The following is a 22,711-nucleotide window of genomic DNA, read 5'->3' on the forward strand; positions in this document are numbered from 1 at the left end:
GCAAGACATCACAGCGTGGTTGAAATTCACGGTGATGTTGGCGAATCTGAATGAGAGCTACAAAACGGGCTGTTCTTGAAGCACAGAAGAAACTAAATCAACTAAACAGCCCAAGGGCTCAAGTAATTAAATTTTGACTTAAGAGAGAATCATGCGGCGAGGTAAAACTGGCCTAAACTTGACATTCCATTTTAGACATTCCCTATGATTTCTGAGGGAATTATTTTATTTTTTAGAAGCTTAACCCATTGCAGATTGTTGCATCACTAGGGACTAATTTCCAAAAACAAAACAAGAATGGGTGAGGGGTTACCCTCCGATGTCATCAGACGGACGCTGAGCATCCAAGCCCTTGGCAGAGGCGCCCCAAGGCCAGATGTGGCTATCATTACTGAGGCATGTCATCAGAACCAGTCTGCAGTACAGCCCTGCTCCTATAGGGGGCAGCATGATGGACGCTAATCCAAATAAACAACTTCAATGAGACAATGAATGTCAGCTAATGTAAAATAAATAAATCACAATCGGTTAATCAACAAGAACGTATGCATGACTGATGAAAGGTATTGATTTAATATGCATGTGTGTAGCTTGAGGTATCAGACCAGGCTATAATTCAATATTTTTCACAGGCAGGGTTTCTTGATGTGGTTTAATTAGCCAACAAATCAATACCCTCATGTGTCTGAACTCCATATGGAATGTCAGAGGGAGCGCACCGTAATATGTTTGGAGTGTTAGCTCTGTGCCTCCAGCTAAAGAATCATCTGCTTTGCTCCGCACACCTGTTTCTCTCGTCGCCGTAACTGACAAACCCACTGCAGACCTTATGGGACTTCACAAAGAAGTGAGACTTGAGCCTACAATCTCATTTAACTCTAAGTGGTTTGTGTGCAACGGAACTCAGCAGATGCACAGTGCCTGCCCAGCTACGCTAAATGTCATCGGTTACGCTAACAAATGCAAGCATCTCGGGATTTTGTGAAATTGAGTTCGCTCGCTTGACTGTAACAGCAAATGCATTGGTTTTGCAGTGAGCTTTTGTATTGAATATCTATACAAACCTGCTAGCTGCTACGACACCTTGTCACTGACTTCCTGTTGCTTTCGTGGAGAGGTACAGTGTAAGATACAGTATGTTTTTTTAGCAATTATTTGTGGTACTGTCAGCCAGGAAATTTCAGCCATTGAACCTAACAGCCTGATCACTTTCTCCTTTTCTTCCAAAGCAACTCCCTCCATCTTAGCGGCCGGACTGTCAGTCAGTCATGGTTTGATATGTGCATCTGAAGTGGGTTCAGTCGATGTCAGAACTTTCAATTCTATTTTATACGCATCACTAATGATACCCCCCACCACCACCCCCCACTTGAAATTTGCTCTGCCCTTGTATTTTTATGAGAGCAGCACCACAGTGCCCCCTCCTGGTGGCAGACGGGAAGACATCTCATTTCACAACCTTCCCTCTTTCTGAGTCACATTCATCAAAGCCTTGGGTGCAGTTTGATCTCTTTGCACATTCTATTTTAATCATGTAAGCATGTCAGAAACGTCTCCCGATTGCATTTTTTTTACTCTTGTAAATCCAGCAAATTAGTTTCACAGAGAGATTCTTAAGCAAATTAGTTTAGCTCCCATCAGTTTAGGCTGAGTTCTTATGTAGGTGTCCCTCACATAATGAGACCCGGTTTAACAGGAATTTGCATTTAAAAACACACATAATTTGTCATCTTAATTTGCAAAACAAGCCCAAAACACACTTTTGGAAGAGGAGCCTTAGGAGCAGTTGAGCTCAAGTGATCCTATGTGGAATGCAAAAGCACAAGGTGGTGTCTGCCATTGAAATGGAGGGTTTCACCTCAACAGTTTCTGCCAGGCTGTCTCGTCTCGCAGTCAGCTGCCTGGGACCTTCACGGTGTTGTGTTGTGTTGGTCCATAGCAAGAAGGCATTTAAAAGCAAAGAAAAATGAGATGAGTTTAATAGTTTTTAGCTATGTAAGCTGCGACACAGATATGAGATTTAAAGGTAGGGTAGGTAATTTTCGGAGAGGCTAGCAATAACGAGCTCGGCCTGAAAGCTTAAGATCCCGCCCTCTCTTCAGAGTGCTCTTCAAAGCCACACCTCTTCCAAAACACATGAACGAGTACAGAAATGAGCAAACAAAAGTGCCATGAGAGACAGCGTTAAACTACCTCATGTCTCAAAGCACATAACTTTACAATAATAATGAATGTAAACAACTTAAATAGCACTGACCTGTACCCCCTGACTGCTGCAGATTTATTTCGACGTTGATAGTGTTGCCATTGAAACGCATAAATTCGAGTCACAAACCGCTCAGAGTATAACATCACTTCCAAATTTCGGTAGCTGTGGCATAAACGCAGCATAGGCTCGTTGTTTTTGTTTAAGGAGGAACTATAAAAGGTGGAATGAAATGCGCTGATGACGTGTGATGTCTGTGCAAGCAGGATGTGCGGAGGGTATGGAAATACATACGCTGACAGGCAGGTAGGACATTGTATTATTGCATTTCTCCCCTTTTATTTGCATAATTGAATTCCTTTTAATAACCTTTAAGAAAAGAAACACAATCAAATAAGCTATGCATTTTAAATGATATGTGAATATTTTTTAAAAATTGTTTAATGTGAAGTAAGTGCGACTGGATCTCCCATATGAAATATATTTGGAATATAGATACCGTTCAGAAGTTTGGGGTCAGTAGGATCATTTTGATTGTTTTGATTTAACTGTCACTTTTTGGATCAAAATTGACAGTAAAGTAATACAGTAAAGACATTTATAATGTTACAAAAGATACATATTTCAAATACATGCTGTTCTTTTGAACTTTGTTCAACAAAGATTCCTGAAAAACTATATTCATCACAGTTTCAACAAAATTATTAAGCAGCACAACTTTTTTCAACAATAATAATAATAGTAAATATTTCTTGAGCTGCAAACAAGCATATTAGAATGATTTCCGAAGGATCTTGTGACACTGAAAACTGGAGTAATGATGCTGAAAATTCAGCTTTAGCATCACAGGAATAAATTATTTAAAGTGTATTATAATAGAAAACAGTTATTTGAAAGTGTAATATTTAATGTTTTTGATTAAATGAATGCAGCCTTAATGAGCATAAGAGAATTCTAAAAAAGTTTAAAAAAAAAAAAACCTGACCTCCAAATTTTGAACAGTATATATTGAATAATAACGTATTATTATATTTAATATATTAAATATATATATTTAATATATTATCATATATTTATTTTGTATATGTTTGAAGACTGAATAGATAAAAGACTGGCAGTTTTATGATAGGATGAAATATATAGTCTCTTTACTAAATTTACTTGTAGCTGGAAATGTTTTCGGCGGACTTAAAGTCACAAAATCCTCCACTGAACCCCATTAGTCAACTTCTGTTCTAAAAAAGCAACCTGCCAAAGACTTGCCAATGTATTTGATGTGATTTGAGGAGAATGGACCCCTAACATTAGAGAATTCCAGGAGAAATGGTCATAAAGGAAGCATCAGAGGATGCTGTTTTCTTTAGAGTGAACTGAACATTTTCTCGTTTTTGATTTCAGAATCCTTATGATCATTTTAAACGCTGCACAGAGCAAGTACAGAGAGAGACAGAAAGAGAGTACAGACGGAAAAATCTGAATGCACCAGATACAGATCAATAGTTGATTGAGGCAGATGTCATAAGTTTGAATGTATGGAAAATTCAGTAACAAATGGAACTGTTCTCGATAAAAGGGATGACCTTGAACATAGTACCTGCTCGCTGAGCAGCCAGAAAGCAGGATATGTACAGTATGCAGCTGAACAACTGAATACACCCACTATGAGGAGGCAAAGCCATGGCCAACAGACGCCCACTTGAACACCCATGCATTTCTCTATGTGCAATTGCTGACTCTTGCTCTTGATGGGCAGCAGAAATTAGTGCTAATAGCATAGCAATCGGTCAATAAATCTACTGAACATTATGAATGATCAGGCAAACCTTGAATGAATCAATTGGTGAGTAAACTAAGCATTAGAAATTAGCCAAATCTTGAATGAATGAATCAGTGAGTCAATCCCCTGAACATTAGGAATGAATCAATCAGTCAAACCTTGATGAATCATTGAAAAAATAAAGTAATGCATTAGGAATGACTCAGTCAGTCCACCAAATCTTAAATCATTGAAACAATCAGTCAGTCCGTCTACTGAACAGTAGGAATGGATAAGTCAAACCTTGAATGAATCAATTAATCAATTGGTCAATCAATAATCTAAGCATGACTCATTAATCCATTAAATCAATCAATAATCAGTCAGTCAATCTACTGAATATTAGAAATGGATCAATCAATCAAACCTTGGATAAATTAATGAATTAACCAGTCAGTCAATAAACTAATGCATTAGGAATGACTCAATCATTCCACCAAATCTTGAATCAGTGAATCAATCAGTCAATCAATATGTCAGTAAATCTACTGAACAGTAGGAATGAATGAATCAATCAAAACTCAAATTAAACAATCAAGCAGTCAATAAACTAAGCATTACGAACGACTCAATCAGTCAATTAAGCCACCAAATCTTGAATGAATCAATTACTGAATCAGTTGATGAATCAAACAGTCAAACAGTCAGTCAGTCAACCAATATACTGAACAGTAGGAATGAGTGAATCAACCAATAATAAACCAAATTAATAAACCGATTGCTGACTTTTGCTATTGGGCAGCAATTAGTGCTAATAGTGTCGAAATGGTCCTTTTTTTTCTCAAGCAGTTTGTAAAGTCTGTAAACGAGGAACCATCAGCTATTACAGCTGTGGCCATGAGCAAACCACTTAACCCCAGGTTACTTCAGGATGATTGTCCCTGTAATAAGTGTACTGACAGTTGCTTTGGGTAAAATGGTTTTCTAAATGACTGCTTGCTACTTGTAGGACAGATGAATTGATGGGTTGTCACATTGCTGGTGTTGTAGCACTGATGTTTGTGTATTGGGACAGGTATAATGCCAGTAGACATCACAGCTGGAAGGAAGCTCTGTTTTCCTTATTCAGCACCACATAATGACACTGAGAGTTAACACAATGTGGAGCGTGATGTGGAAAGGCAACACAGCATAACGTGGAACTCATAAGTGGAACACAAGACGCAACACCATGACAGGGCATATGGTGTTAGCACACAATGGCGCTAACATGACGAGCGTATGGGAGGAAGGAAGTTGTGAGCACAGAAAAGCACAATGTGTTGTATGTCACAGACTGTCAAGCATCCCATAGAGCAATTTTTTGATGCCACGGACCCCCTAAATATTCTTGCTTTCTATTAAGTTAACACTGTATCTTTTTTTTTTTTTTTTTTTTTCCCCGCCATAGATGTATAAATCTGAAGAGAAACAAAATACAAGAAACTAAAGAGCCATTATTCTCATCATTAAATTCTTTAGAAATCTTTAGAAATTAGAAATTAAACATTTTTTACAACATTGTTTTCTGAACTTTTTATTGGACCCCCCTTGAGGTGCCCCCTGGGTGTCCCTTGAAAACCCCTGCCATAGAGAATGTGGAATAATGTATGGATTGTGGAATGAATGGTAACACTTTAGTATGGGGAACAATTCTCACTTTTAAATAGTTGCTTATTAGCTTGCATATTGGCTGTTTAATATTACTTATAAAGCACATATTAATGCCTTATTCTGCATGACCATATTCTACATCCCTAAATCCTACCCCATACCTAAACTTAAATGCTACAACAACCACCTTACTAATTATTAATAAGCACTAAATGTGGTTAATAGTGAATGTGTTCCCCATACCAAAGTGTTACCGAATGAATCAATGAATTAGCTAATCAGTCATTTAAAATGAATCAGTTAATCAATTTTATGAATTAATGGTTCAACTATAGACAGAACTTGGGCCGCATTTCCCCCCAAAACATGAGTTTTAGTATTATAAAATAAATTATTGATCAATTGATAGACAGAACCTGGGCTATGTTTCTCAAAAAGCATCATAAACCTAAGTACCCCAATGCAAAATCTAAATGGGAAAATCATGGCCCTCACATGAATTTTCAGAATGTGTAGATTCCTATTGAAATGACTGGATTTCGTACATGAAAATTGGCCGAAAAAAGGTAAATGTGACCGCACCTTTGGATGAATCAGTCAACCCACCAAATCTTAAATCAATCAATCAAACAGTCAATAAATTAATAAATTTACTGAACATTAGGAATAAATGAGTAAATCAACCAATCAATCAATCAATCAATCAATTGGCCATCAATAAACTACGCATTAGGAATGACTCAATCAATCCACCAAATCTTGACTCAATTAATTAATTAATTATTGAATTAATCAGTTAATCAATCTACTGAACATTAGGAATTACTCAATCAATACAACCTTGAATGAATCAATGATTCAGTAAATCAATCAATCAATAATGATGCAAATTAAAATATGAATTGAACTCGCCATTTATGAATGTTGAGAGATATTTCAGAAGAGCGAAAGAGCAAAGGACATGTAAGACAGTTTGGGAGGAAAACTTGGTTGTCAGTTTGTTGTCTAAAGTCATTTTCTAACCTTCATATATTTACTGTAACAGTGAAACAAAGATGCATTAATACAGATTGTGGATGTGATTTTATATTCTGATGGAAGTAGATTCACATTCAGGAAGGTCCAACCCCTACCACTGTATTTTCATAGTGTGTAGAAGTTCATCTTTTATCCATCTATCAAAAATACTAATGTCATCTTCCAAAACTTTTTCAATTATCTCAGGGAATGAGGGTTGCAAACAGCCCTGAAGTTTATTCACTCATTCACTCCCTCAATTCTGTCCTTCTCGATGAGGAAAGTGCTTCACACAAACCCTGTGAGCTCCACAGTGCTTTAAATTGCCAGTTTAATATTAAACTATTAATTTGCCATAATAATGTACTCCTCAGAAAAGACAATCTCATCAAGAAATGTGGTGGTTATGATAAATTACTAATGCATTAGTAATATCAGAGCATGAATAATTGATGCACAGCTGACCTGCCATGAAAGAGAGCTGTAGTCGTGGAGACAGCAGTATGATTAGCACAAACCCCTCTGGCTCTGTGGGTTTGGAGAGGAATGTGTGTGTGTGTGTGTGTGTGTGTGTGTGTGTGTGTGTGTGTGTGTGTGTGTGTGTGTGTGTGTGTGTGTGTGTGTGTGTGTGTGTGTGTGTGTGTGTGTGTGTGTGGTGTGGTGGGTGTGTGTGTGTGTGTGTGTGTGTGTGTGTGTGTGTGTGTGTGTGTGTGTGTGTGTGAGGTGTGGAGAGAGTGCGTGTGTTTGCTGCTTCTATGAAGGCCACAGTGCGGCCAAACACATGGATTTCTCAGAACTTGACCGTGTGTGGAGGAAGCAGAGCTGCATTATGGAGAGGCCAAAGGATATTTTTATTGCTCTGAGGTTGCTTTTCAAAGCTCAAGCGTAAATGAGTACACCCCCTTTGAAAAGTAACATTTTAAACAATATCTCAATGAACACAAAATAATTTCCAAAATGTTGACAAGACTAAATTTCATATCTGTTTAAATTATAACATGAAAGTAAAGTTAATAATATAACTAGGGCTGGGCGATATATCGCATGCGATTCTCACGCGCATTTCGCCAGTAAAGCCGGTTCCCTGATTACCGCTAAATCGCCATCACCTGCTTTCAAATGGAGCGCCTTTTAATAGACAAAGCCGTAGTTCACGGACAAGCCACGCAAAATCGCGTTCAGTATCGAAGATGAATCGACTTCGATAATGAACCCGATTTTGCGTGGCTTATCAGTGAACTACGGCTCTGTGGAGACAGGCCAAACATGCATTAAAAATACACTTTAACAAATGTATTGCAAAAGTTTTATTTAAAGTAAAATCAATTAAATGGAATTAACTATCATCTAATAAGATTAAATATAGAGTGTCTGTATAATATGTGTTCTTTTATCAATTTTAAAGGCTTGTTTCTCTGTTCCATGGCTCAAGCTAAACAGGCCAATAAGTTATTAATAACTACCACTATTCATTTTAATTATTCTAATGTATAATTAAAACATCTACAACTGTATAAAACTGATCAGAGATCAGGTAAAACCATAGGGTAAACCCCTAGACACTTGTTCAATAGTTCTCAGTGAATATGATTCATGGGTTCACTTTATCATCGCCCTCTATCGTTGAACCATTGAAATTTCGAACTGTTTCGAAACAGTGATGACGTAATGAAGCCTCGTTTACTAAAATCACGTGACTTTGGTAGTTTGATACATGCTCCGAATCACTGATTCGAAACAAAAAGATTCATGAAGCTTCGGAGCTTCATGAAGCAGTGTTTCGAAATCGGCCATCATTATCTAGTTCCCTTGTATCTTGTTTATTTTTTTTCTCCTCAGCCTGGTTTCCTGGATTTCTTTGTCTCTGGATTCTGTTAATGTTTGGACTGTCCTCTTGTGTTTGACCACAGCTTGCTATATGGATTATGATTTATAAATTACCCTTTGAATAAAGAACACTGCAAGTGGATCCTCAACCTAACATTTCATTTTGTGCTCTATGGACAAAAGAAAGTCATACAGGTTTGGAAAGCCATGGGGGCAGGCACATGCACACATAGACATCAAAGGGGGCCTAAGCAACTGCCCTTTTTCTTCCTTGAGAGAAAATGCCCTTGGGGTGCATTTAAAAAAAAATAATAATAATAGTAAAAAATGAACGTTTTCATTCTATATTAATATCAACATAAACATAACTAGAAAAAATGAATAAACGCACGCGACACGCCATTCATTCCCACATGCACACCCCGCCCCACCTCATATATTTGCTGCTGGCTGAAAACCGGGAAAAGACAACAGCTATCTGGCAATGAGAAGTGAAAAAAATTAAAAAGCCCAAGATGAATCCCATGCATCTCTTACAGGTAGCCTATGTATGTTCACAAACATGTGAAAGTTTTGGCTATTTAAGGGTGAGATTATTTGTTTAACGCCGCATTAATAATTTGTCCACCAGCATCAGCCTGATTTGATACTAATGCATTGCGTTTTGAATCATGCTATAGATATCTGTAGGGCTGTCAATTTCGGACCATCCATGAACCGCATTATTAGACTTTTCTAAGGATTTTCTAAGGATACACAATTTATTAAAACCATTTTAAAAAATCATAGTACAGTAGCATATATCCTTTTAAACCTACGCTTACACAGAAGAATACATCAATAAAAGATTAAATCTTCGCTCTGCATTTGCATGTTTTGATGTCCACATATTCTTGTTCAAGAAATTACAGTAGCTGTAGCATTTCTATCACAAAGAAGTGGCCGATTATTATTATTATATTTTAAATTAATATTATATTTTTAATTAAATGCCGTTTGGCCAAAAACAAGGATTTGATCATGCTGTGTAACAACAACAATCACCAGGCTTGAGTAAAAAGACACGGAAGCAAAAATAGACCAAAATCTCAAAATTGTCCACTACATACTTGAAAATAGTAGTGTAGCAAACATGCACATTGTGGCATAGTTTCTTTTGCTGTTGCCTGCTCTTGTGATAAACCTGGTGAATACTAAAGAAGACCATGGTCTCTGTGAACTGATTATTTTGTAGAAATCTGTTGAGTATAAAACAATTGCATGAGTATGAGGGAATTCAAATAAATTGGTAAGTAAGTCAGAGTTGTGTTAATATATTTAACGTTTTCTTTTTTAAAAAAAAAAAAATAATTATGAGAAGTGCCCTTTTTTCCACTTGAGCCCCTGCCCCCCAAAATGTCTGTGCACGTTCCTGCATGGGGGTGAATAAATGATCACAGAATTTTCTCTTCTGGGTGAATTCATCTTTTTAGCAAACGTCACCATTGCGACCTATGGAAAAACAATTGAGACGTTAAACAGATCTCATTTGTATTTTTTCCAACAAAGAGGAGAGAGAGCGAGAATCGAACAGGCCATGTAACCGGCTTTCACGCTGTCATCTCTATGATTGTGACCAATCATGATAAGTGCCCTGCATTGATTCCGCGTGTTCTCCTTCTCCATCCTACTCGCCCCATCGGGTCAATGGGAGAGGTGAGACTATTATCAGCATGCTCTTCACCTACCTGTAATTTAGAGGCACTCACCTCCTGCTATGCTCCTCTCCGTCGTATAGCACACATTTATGTGTGCGTTTGTCTAAGCATTTGCCAGCCTGTGTACGTACACACGTGTGTGTGCTAGGCTGAAAGTGTGGTAAGTGCTAATTTTATACTTGAGCAGATTTTAGACACTCAGTATTGGCTGAAAGAGATCCTTATTACCTCCAAAAGATTGTAATGGACCAAAACAGCCTGAGCTTGCGTGTGAAAGGAAAGTCTGTAGAATCATTGTCTCATAAGAGTGTATTACACTCTCTCGTACGCTCTCACCTTAAGGACCATGTAATCTAATGCTAAGCGCTAACCGTAACTTGCTTTTCAGCTCAGAGAAAAACAAAGCAGTAACTCTAAAAACCCAGTAGTGTTAAGGCTATTTTTTTATGAATGCACTGCAAAATGGCTATTAGAAAAAAGAAATAAAGTTGCATGTTTTCTGAAGACAAACAATCAGTGGTTCTTTCCTGTAAAAAAGTAGCTAGCTATGTTAGAATGTTGCTAGCATAAAAACATCTATGTTGAAGCAAAATTCTTGAAATGGAATAAGACATTATATTATATTATATTATATTATATTATATTATATTATATTATATTATATTATATTATAAAACGTTTAGTTCTTGATTCTGATTGGTCAATAGCTGTGTTTTATTCACAATAAAACACGGCTATGACCACTTTACCCAACGGTTCGTGTATTACTACACAACACCCTTAGCAACCACTCTTATCAACGTAAACTGTTTGTTCTCAATTAATATTGTTAATTGAAGCTTACTGTAATATGTAGAAGAGTAGTGTGAGAAAGAGATTGAGTGGGCGAGTTTATTACCTGCATTCAGATTTAGCATTTTCCTTCAGGTCACTCCTGTTCATAATAAAAAATATATTTAAATGTCCGATGCATTATCTTGTCCTTTTAACAGTTAAGGGGTTTTCCCGTGACTGACAGCGCTAGTCAAAGCATTTGTCAGTTGCGTCTTGTTCCGTGTTCACAACAATTCAGTCTTTTCAATGTAAAAGTCTTCGCTACTGACTGACACACTCATAAAGACAATCTTTGCCGCCATCTAATGCCGTAATAATTTAATTTCTGTTGCTGTTCACAGTCAGAGACTATTTTTTCTGGCGGAAGGAATGCTTTAGTGAAAGTTTACCTCATGAAAGTTGCATTGATACGTATTTTTGGCTTTAATATTTGTATTGTGTGGTAACCATTTTATAAAAGCAATAAGGTACTCAAGGCTAGTGCTTTATCATGAATAAGTCACAGCTGAAGACACGCCCTTCAGCCGTGACCAATTCACGATACAGCACAGCCTCTCGTACCTTATTGCTTACTTATATTATATTATAGTGTACATGTACAATGTGACCTCAGTGGGTTGGTATGGATGGTTAACTCTGACCAGATCTTCATCCTGTTGAAATGAGGGCATCATAGCACTAGTCACATCCAAACAGACGTGTCTCATGAAACCAATCGCGCTGCAGCAGATGTTTCAGATAGCACCAATCACACGGTGGCAGATGTTTCCCACAGAGCTATTTGGATACAAGCAATTACTTCTCAACATAAGCATCTAATACAGGCCGATGTCTCTTGCCGTGTACGTCGCGATACAGGCCAGATGTTCTGCACGCAGGCATGAAGCAACAGCATCTGAAAAGTTCCAGCCGTGGTCTAAAGGAAGAGAGGAACAGAAAGCAACGCTGTGTACCGAGAGAGATAGAGCTGTCAAAGCATGCAAAATGTCAGGGTGTTGGTCAGGTTATAGTGTTGCTATAGTGAACGCTGCCCTGTGGTTTCACAACACAGAGGACACGCAGTGTCCTCCCACGGATGAAAGATATTGTGGATCTCTATGTCTTCACTGTTGTTTGAAAGCAAACAGCGGAGGTTAAGAGTTTTTTCTTTATGCGGGAAGGATGACCCTGTGAGAACTATTTTAGAAATGCTTTGAATGCCAGTTTTGCACATAATGCTGCATGATCTCCAACTGTACCCTGTCATTTGACTTTAAGTCATATTTCTAAAAAGAAATATGGCATATATATTGGTAAATTACAGCATTATGTGCTGTAAGATCACAGTAGCGCAGACGCTGTGCACAAAAGAAAAAAACATACACGCTGATGTGATGTCTAAAATGTTTCTTCTGTTCACCTTTTACATTCAGTGAAGAGCAAATAAAGACTTCAGATTTTTCTCTAGAGCCTTGTAATCTCATGTCTTCTATAGCGTCTTTTCCTTTCTAAAATATAACAGCAGCTATATATATATATGTGTGTGTGTGTGTGTGTGTGTGTGTGTGTGTATGTGTAATCTATCTAAACAGATTTTATTATGCAGACAACATATTTTTTAACTAGAGAATATTAGATGTATAAATCAAAAGAGAACATTTTTCAAAAACTTTCAGAAATGCTTTGAATGCCAGTTTGCACATATTGCTCCAGCTGTACCCTTTCAACTGAATTTAGGTCATATTTCTAAAAAGAAATATGCCATTTGTATTGCTACATTGCTGCATTATGCTATATATAAGATCACAGTAGCGCAGATGCAGTGCATTGAAAAACATAAAGGTCGTAAAAAGCTCCCATCGGCTCAGCCATTTAGGGGGGAGAAAAAGCAGATTTTTACCCCATCTTCACATCCCCTTTTCCGTCCCTACTTTTTTGAACATGCCATACTCTGACACTTTTCCTCTAATGGAGATTTATGAATTCTCCCAGATGCCTGTAGCGTTTAAAACTTTGGATCTCACAAATGAGATAGTAACTCTTTCTATAATGTATATTGAGGGCTGGAGCCGGTACAGGGAGTTTGAACTTTAATCCTTCTTATGTGTCATCAACGCATACAGACAGACTCCCATCTGTCATTACGAGACACATCAGAGGAAAAGAGAGAGCCAAGAAGAAAGACAGAAAAGTGGATGGGGGGTTGGGAAGATTCTGTGCAGAAATTCTGTCTTGGTTGGGTTTAGAGTACGGTGCCAATTAGTTTTAAACCATCATAATGTGTATATATATATATATATATATATATATATATATATATATATATATATATATATATATATATATATATATATATATATATATGTATACTTTGATTAAGTATTTAAGTTATAGAAAATAGAAATTACTAAAGAAGATCTAATTAATCAAATAAAATTATGTTACCATCCCGTTTGCTTGTTGAATCATGCCAGAAGAAAGGTTTCAAAAATTAAAGCGGTCACGAAGAACCTAGGGCAACAGCTTGGGATCTTTGGGTGTCTTTACTGTGGTTAACGTCAGCGTTCATGAATAAATCATCAGCAATGCACTGAACGTGACTGGTGTTAAATGAGATTATGAAGATGGAAGTACTTCTCTCCAAGCAGAACATTTGAAGTTTGCCAAAACCAGCGACTTTTGCAAGAATGTACTGCGGATACAAAAGTGAAGCACTTTAGTAGAAACCTCAAAAGAATCCCATCTCAACATAAAGCATGCATTTTAAGGCCTCTGGACTCAGTTGGTTTGCAATTATCATGAGAACACAGATTTTGTAGAGTGCCAGAAAATTTTACAGTCTTTTATCACAAAAACCATGAATATTGGACAGATGAATATAGATGAAAGCGTGTTTTATTTTTGTGTTATTTCTTCACTCATACCCTCTTGTCAGGACACGGACGACAATCAACTCTCATTGCGTAATACAGATCATTTTGAAGGGTTCTCAAACTTTCAACGCTTCATATCCTTATTTAATTTTCTATTTTAACAACTGTCACTGGCACTTGCGTTTCATCATGCTGTTAGGAAAAAATAAATGCCCTCAAATTTCTTGAGTCCTGTTTGGTAAATAAATCGAGCCAAATGTTCGTCCCTCACACTGATATCAGTGTTTCTAATTATGTATGTGATTTGTTTGAACAGCCTTGACTAATGCAAATGCAGCATCCATTTACATGCAGCAGCACAGAACTATATTCCACAAAGTCATGCACATAATATTTCTATGATGGCATGTTTTTTTTTTTCATAGGTTTGTTTGCCTAAGTTATTTTGCATGTAAGGCCTGAAATGCTTTGCATGTTCTTGACCATTTTGCTAGCGTCTATAAAAAGCCTATAATCACCTATGCTATTCAGTTTCACAAGCAGCGATCATGTTACTGAATTTGAATGTGGAAACAGTCTAACACAGCGTTTAGGCTCAGATAAATCTCGCTGTTGTACTCACATATTCCTTATTGGGAAGCTTGCAGGTGAGAGATAAGGTACAGTCACACTGCACAGATGGCTGAGAACAAAAACATGTTTGTTTTTTTTCCCACAGAGAGACTGAAACTATTAGGTTGGTTGAACAAAGTGAAATTTGTTAATATAAAATGATCTTATTCTCAAACACACTGTTTAAACGACAACAGGGTACATTTATCTCATACCAGCATGGAAGACATTTTCACATCAAATGTGACGTCTCAAATGTTTCTTCTGTTCACCCTTTATATTCATTGGAGAGCAAATGGAGACTTCAGAGCCTTGTAATCATATAAATGTCTTCTATAGCAGAGGTTTTCCTTTCTATAATGTTAATGCAGCTATATATTTTCATGTACAAAGGCCAATAATACTAGAATAAGTGATTACAGAGATGAAAATAAAAATAAATCATTGGAAAGAACTCAAATATTTCATCATCAATCATCCACATTCATTTATATACCTCTATAGTCTTACTGTATGTCAACAATTGTCACATATTTATTTCCCAATACATTTTTAGAAGAACTGAGATAATTTAAGGGATAGTTCACGCAAAAATGAAAATTAATTTACTCACTCTCATGTGGTTCCAGACCTTTATGACTTTCTTTCTTCTGTGGAACACAAAAAAAAGATATTTAAAAAAAAAAAAATGTTTCAGCAGTTTTGTCTTTATAGTAATAAATGGCGTCTAAAACAACACTGGAACAAATGGTGGCCATTTTCGTTTTAGAATTTTATTGATACTAAGTCTGTTGTATACAGAGCATACATGCAGACATGCAAACAGGAAGTTTGGAGACTAAAGCTGAGGCTCTGAAAAGCCAGCTGGACCAGAGAGATTTTACAATCCCTGGCTAAGGCAGGCTATTGTGCCTCAGCTGGGAACTGTGGTCAAATCTGACCTGGCATCGACCGGAGCCAGTGGAGGCTGAGGAGGCGCCAGGTAGAGGTCCATGATCCGGCAGCCGAAGACCAAGACTGTGGAACAGGTTTTGGAGTCTAATTCAGAAGTGACACCAGCTGGATTCCTGACAGGAAGTCGGTGAGGAAGTGACCCGGGAGCAGCGGGAATGAGCCGGGACCCAGATGGAGCAGCTCATAGGTGTGAATGCAGTGACACGACCTGTTCTTCAGCAGAGTAGCACTTAACAATCTCTTTGTTATGATAGCTACAATATTTATATCACAGAATATGCATTAAAAGGATGAATCAGAATGGGAAATACATGGGGTAAATGTCAACAATGCTTCAACCACCCTGTTGACAGGGTTTGTGCATCATCTCTTGACATATGAAGACAAGATATATTCAGTTTATCTTCCCCTCGAGTTTATTTTCTCACCTTCCTGCCTCTTACTATTAAGAATGTTTTTAATTGAACTACAACACTGTCTCATTTCATTTTGCTCTGTACATATTTTAATTTAATTGATGCCAATGTCACTGCAGTCATAAAGGCCAGACTGAATTCCAGCAAGAGCTGAGTTACTGAATGTAGATGGAGAATGCTGGTAATGAGAGAGCACAGAAATGAGGCTTTGCTTTGATAAGATGTTTACACTCAAATATGTGTGTGTGTGTGTGTGTGTGTGTGTGTGTGTGTGTGTGTGTGTGTGTGTGTGTGTGTGTGTGTGTGTGTGTGTGTGTTTTATTTCAGCACAGTAAACTGAACTCCAAGGACTGGAGGGCAGAATAAAAGCGTGGGAGAGCATCGCAGAGCTGCTGAAACATTATAAGTAAGGTATTCAGTCAAAAAGAATTTATTTCATAATTTCTTGTTTCAAGAACAGGAATTGGACCTTGAGGCCGTCAGTCACAGGTTACAATCTACTGTGGCCCGAATGTAGGAAAAGAGAACATTACTACAGGTCCGGCAGACCAAATCAAATGAGATAAAGATCAAAGTAAAACACTTCATGTGGTTAGAAAGTTTCAATAATACTATCGCACAAACTTTTTACACAAACCCCTAACCCTAGATATTAAAATATTGAACATAGCTCAACCCACACCACTTGTGCTACAGTCAAACCATTTTATATATGACCATATATACACTACCTTTCGAAGGTTTGGGGCCAGTAAGATTTTTTTAAATACTTTTATTCAGCAAGAATGCATTAAATTGATCCAAAGAGACATTTATGTTACAAAAGAATTATATTTCAAATTATTGTTGTTCTTTTGAACTGTTCTGGAGGGGGGGGGGGGGGTATCTCTATTTCCACAGAAATATTAAGCAGCACAACTGTTTTCAACATTGATAAAAATAAGAAATGTTTCTTGAGCAGCAAATCAGCATAGACTGATTTCTGAACATTTCATGTGACACTAAGGACTGGAGAAATGATGCTTGTCCTGATTTTGCCAAGTTCTGGGTCAACATATTACATTCCTGTCTGAAAATTTTATGCTAACCCTACCCCTAAACTTAACCCTACCCATAAGTTATCCCTAAAATCAAGGGGAAATGACAGGTGAATAACACTGATGTAGAAACACCTACCCCTGATTGTAAGCCTTGTCCCTCAAATCCGATTGGAATGTTGTTCCAGGATCAACAAAGATTCACATACATACAAACAGTACTGTGCAAAAGTCTTAGGCATGTTAGTATTTTCACAAACACACACACAAAAAAATGGTTTTAAGCCAGTTATTTATATCTTTTGCTTTGCTTTGTCTGTAGGAAATATCATTTTACATTTCCAAACATTCCTTTTGCCATTAATTGTAAAAAAAAAAAACAGTGAGATTTTGTATGCACAAGGAGTCTGACAACAGCTGGGATGCCTCAAACTGAGGTCTGATCTCACCATCATCAAATCTGTCTGTGATTACATGAACAAACTGAAGAAAAACTGACAGACTAAATCCAGAAGAACTGTGGCAACATCTCCAAGAAAAATTATATATCTTATATGTGTCAAATTATTTATGCAATCTTTATTGTGACTTGGGGAAATGTAATATTAAAAAATAAATAAACAAATTGAGAATGGGCTCTCTTGACATGGCCCAGTAATCAATGCCCTAACAACAGCTGAGCAATGAACTATAAGCCTTTCAGAACACCTTAGCAACTGCATAACAACACCCCTGCAAGCATCCACTACACCTTAGTATTCTGGTAGCATCATTTGCATGGATAAGCAGCACTCCTGTTTTCTTCAGAAAATACAAAAATCTAGTTTTGTCTTTTTCACTTTCCCTTTCTACATTTTAAACATGATTACACAGACTACATTTCAGATTTACAGCACAAATCTATACAGAAAAGCAATGATGTTGCACAAACATGGCACTGAATGTAAAGCAGCTCTCCAGAAGCTGAAGAGAGACAACTGTATGTCTTTCTGTTCTCTGGTGCTTTTCTTGATATCAGACAGATCAATTTCATAAAAGTTAGAACTATTTTTGTTAGAGAGGCACAGTGTATCGGTACCATATCAGAGACTGGTTGATTATTTGTTTATGTCAGTTGATGTTACATATCTAATTGTGTATGCTCATTCTTTCCATTTTTATATTTAGATAACCTACATTATTAACACAGTCAAATGTAATCTTTAGCAAATATTAAGATGAACATTCATTTTTTTATTGGATACATATAATGTTGTGATGCCTAAATTCACTCGTAGCATTTAAAATGATTGGCTTTAAATTCTACACAAAGCATAACATTTTAATGTTAGCTATTTATAAGCGGTTTTAAGTCATAACATAAAATTAATTATAGGCTTATCGTTATCAGACTGGATTTTAATAGCCTATTGCCTTGTGATTACCTGCAGTCTCGTTCCTGTGTCTGAATCCTGAATAATGTGAATCCTGTATAACAGTGTGAAGTTGTTTAATTGTCACAGTTATCTCTTTCCTATCTCACATCACAAGCGTTTTAGTGTCTACAGCCCAGACTCCAGGTCTAGATGCTTTGCAAGTCAACAACAGCCCTACTCATAAATTCAGACAGAAAAACAGACGTCCGCACCACGAGAGCTCAAAGCAGAGGTAAAGAAACCGAGAGCGAGCACAGGTAAAACATACTCTGTTATTCAGTTCTGTTTACTGCATCACACACAAACAGCTCATGACAGGACAGAAAGAGATAAAAGAGTCTTTTTGTGCTCACAGACTGCGTACTCGCCAAACAACAAAAGCTGCTGTTTTTCTACAACCATCCGTTGGTGTGACAGCACAGACATGTCCATTGAATTCAGTCCAAATAAAAGACAAGATATGACGGTGAAAGTGTGCATTTGGCTTGCTTTACCAGTTTTGATAAAACATCTTGACATTGCTTTATTGTCTGTTTCATGAGGATTTACAAATGGGGTTGTGCTGATAGAACAGAAAACATCACCATAGAAAAATACAGGTTCATGCATGCAGTCATATGTTTAAATATATATATGATCATCAAACTGAAATTCTCTCTCAGCTCTCCAGTGTCCTCTAGTGGCCAATGGATTTGCATTTTCAGTAAATTGTGTCTGGCAGAGAAATAAAATATTGAAAAATTGATCAAAGTTCATAAAACTTGGACAAATAATGAAAAATAGTAATACAAGCAGTATCCTAATCTCTCAAAAAGGTCTGTAAGTTCAGCAAGTCATGCTAATAAGCTCGACTAATGAGCAATTGTTTTGCTGAATTCGAGTGCTGCTCATTTGTTCTCAAATCTTGAAGCTGTAATAAGCCTTAAATCTTGATGGCAGCCCAGGCCTTGGACACAGAGACTCTACAAACTGTAATTCCACTGAGAGTCTGTCTGAAAAACAACATAACAAGCTGCAGAATCTAGACTGAGCTGGTTGAGTCGAGTACAGAGTTAGCAGGTTAACATTAACTTAGCTGATAAGTGGTGGTGGAACACTGTATCTTTTACTTTCATTACAAAAAGGTACTGTGGCAGCACCTTGGTACACTATCATGACAACCATATTCATGTACAATAGAATTTACATCAAAAATGCACCTCGGTACATGATGGCTTTTTGGTCATCTAATATGATATTTTTACTATGGTACCCTGGAGTAAATGCCATGGTACAGAGATTTTTCTACAATCCCTTAATAAAAGGTGGCAGTACAATGGTACAGTAATAGTAATACCATAATGGTAATGGTACTGAACCATGGTAGTAGCATGTTATTTTTTGTAAGAGATGGTATATTTCAAAGTATCATATTATTATCTTCTGTTACTATCACTAAATCATGGTACTGCCACAGTAATTTTCTGTAAAGTATGGTCTTTAGTACTACGCATTGCATTTTATTTTACAGTGTGTGCACTTACAGTGTACTTACTCAAGAAAATATTGTGTAATATAAGGAAGCGTGGACTTAAGTTTAAGTTAAGGTTCTGGCTTAGTACTTAGTTTTTACTCATATATTGTAATTACATAGTAATTAGAGAGTTACTAATGGTGTTCTATAAGGTAAAGAATACCTTGGTAAAGAGACACCCTCTCCTTAGTGAGACTTTTTTTTTTTCTGTGGAGGTAAAGAAACTACATTGAGTGAGAGAATTATACACTTAATAAAGGTTTTTTATTGGCATATTGTTCCATGAGGAACGTTTAGCATCCACTGAACCCTTTTATTGCATGAAAGGTTCTTAATAGTGGGAAAAGATTGACTAAGAAAAACATGGTTCATTTTAAAACTGTTCACTAAAAGCTTCTTTGGAGAACCCAAATTGGTTCTACTTTGGCATCCCTACGAAAACCCCTTTTTGGAATCTTTAAATAAATAATGATGTGTAAAACTTACAACAACAACAACAAAAAAAAAAAAAAGCCATTCAAAAGCACTTTTTAAAATAAACAACCAAAACCAAAGTCTAGATAAATGCATGTTAGACATTGTATACAGTATCAGCGGTAGCCTGATTCTACTCATTCGTGTTTAATGAGGATGGAGTTTTCCCCCAAGCTCTGTAATTACCTGAGTCATTTGCCTAAAATATAGAGGGACTGCATAATTCCCAGGAGAGCTGCTTTTGTCTCCCTTTGCCTCATTAGGGTGAGTACACAGATCTCCAGCGGTGGAGCTCATTGTAAGAGCTTAAGAAAGCCAAGGCAGGTAATTGGGAGGTCAGCTCAGGCTCGGAATTCCTGCGTTTGTGCTCTTCACTTCGGTTTCCAAACGACACAAGTGCTGGGAGTCTTTAGTTCACCCGCACTGGTATTGAAATCTCTTGAAGTGAGGTCAAACTCAATGGAGAGGAAGGCAGCAAGATGAAATTGAGATGACAGCTAGAGTGCAGGAACTAAAGAGACAGGCCTCAGGTGTTTATCACCATCACTCAATGTCTGCATGCTCACATATTCATTGTTTATCCTGATGCAGGGTTTTTCCTCAAATAACGTAAGAAGGAATGGAAGCCTTTTCAGCCCAGCAATTAGATAAATGCTTTCAAAAGCTTGGGGTGAAATTTAAAAGATTTAATAAAGATAATAAAGAAATACATTTATTTAGCAAGGATGCATTAAATTGATCAAATGAGACAATAAATACATTTACAATGTTACAAAAGATTTTTATTTTTTTTAAATGCTCTTCTTTTGAAAAAAAAAAATGAAGCAGCACAACTTCTTTCAGCATTGATAATAAGAAATGTTTCTTGAGTAGAAAATCAGCACATTAGAATGATTTCTAGAACAATGCTGAAAATTTCAATGCTGTTTTTTACTGTATTTTTAATCAAATAAATGTAGTCGATTTTTTTACGATTCCTGTTTCATGTTTCCCTGTTTTGTGTCGTAGGACTATGATATGCAGTTCCTGTTCTCATGGTTCCTGTGTTTTACTTCCTGTGTTTGCCTTGTTTCCTTAGTCCCTGGTTTGTTTCCATAGTTACCCTTATTAATCTCCATAGCTACTAATTACTTTCACCTGTTTCTTGTTCCAGCCCTTGTTGTATTGATGCTGTCTTCAAGTGTTATCGGAAATTTCCTATTTTCCACTTCTGAAGTTGTGATTACGAACTTGTCTCATTCAGGTGCTTTGTTGTTGGAAAGAACAGGAATCATGGAGGACACAAGGTTTACTCTTGCCTATTTATTTGGAAAATGTTATTAAAGCCAAAATTTTATTTAGCGTCCCATTCATTGACAACGATATAAACATTCACCGTGCTATCTAGATTGTCCGCTTGCAGACAATTCTGGAATATCGGTCAAATACGAGTATTTTGCTGTGTATAAAACACAATAAGCTTTAAGTGATTATTCATATATGTAAATATGCATTCATTTAAAGACAAGGCGATTTCTGTTGTGGAAAAAAACGAATAAAGAAAACCAGTCACAGCAGCAATCGTTATCCCTTCCGCAATGTTTAATGTTTATGGCACGCCCAACTTGGGAACTTGGGTATCAAAATTAGTCCAGAAATTCCCAGTGGTAAATATGACTTGAGAGGACGTCCATGTCCAGTTTTTAATTTGGAAACTCATATTTACAATGACTCTGAGAGCACATGAAGGCAGCATTAAACCCCAGTGTTTCCCATGTTCTTTGTCTGGTTTTGTCCTTGGTAGATGTTACGTGTGTGTGTGTTTCAGTTCTGATTTTGTCAGTTTCTGAAATATTCCATTTCAACTCTTCTTGTGTTTGTTTAAATAAAAGTGTCTGCTGCACCTGGATCCAACTCTCCTTCATTTCTGAAACACCCATGTTACATGAGCAAAAAAACTTATTAAAATATTAAAAAAGAAACCTTTCCCAACACAAACTTTTGAACGGTAGTGTATTTATTATTTTATTAATTAAATGACACATTATTTACATAATTGAATTATTTAATAATTAACTTTTTTTAATGTATTTATTTTAAAGGTGCCCTAAAAATAAAAATTGAATTTACCTTGGCATAGTTGAATAACAAGAGTTCAGTACATGGAAATGACATACAGTAAGTCTCAAACACCATTGTTTCCTCCTTCTTATATAAATCTCATTTGTTTAAATGACCTCCGAAGAACAGGCGAATCTCAACATAACACCGACTGTTACGTAACAGTCGGGCTCATTAATATGTACACCCCCAATATTTGCATATGCCAGCTCATGTTCAAGGCATTACACAAGGGCAGCCAGTATTAATATCTGGATCTGTGCACAGCTGAATCATCAGACTAGGTAAGCAAGCAAGGACAATAGCAAAAAATGGCAGATGGAGCAATAATAACTGACATGATCCATG

At 36.8% G+C, this 22,711-nt stretch overlaps 1 long non-coding RNA gene across 2 annotated transcripts in view; it reads left to right on the forward strand.

Annotated features, from left to right (window-relative positions):
• Positions 1 to 21,010, forward strand: part of LOC125259413 — a 67,758-nt gene extending 46,748 nt beyond the window's left edge. Inside the window, exons 2-5 of one of the 2 annotated variants that reach the window (XR_007182799.1) lie at positions 15,256 to 15,595; positions 16,152 to 16,235; positions 18,392 to 18,533; positions 18,632 to 21,010. This is a non-coding gene — a long non-coding RNA (uncharacterized LOC125259413). Of the gene's footprint in view, positions 1 to 15,255; positions 15,596 to 16,151; positions 16,236 to 18,391 lie in introns of both variants that reach the window. The other variant, XR_007182800.1, reaches the window with a different exon arrangement.
• The last annotated feature ends 1,701 nt before the right edge of the window (positions 21,011 to 22,711 follow it).

The sequence above is a fragment of the Megalobrama amblycephala genome, linkage group LG2 (assembly GCF_018812025.1).
Source record: "Megalobrama amblycephala isolate DHTTF-2021 linkage group LG2, ASM1881202v1, whole genome shotgun sequence".
Classification (NCBI taxonomy): domain Eukaryota; kingdom Metazoa; phylum Chordata; class Actinopteri; order Cypriniformes; family Xenocyprididae; genus Megalobrama; species Megalobrama amblycephala.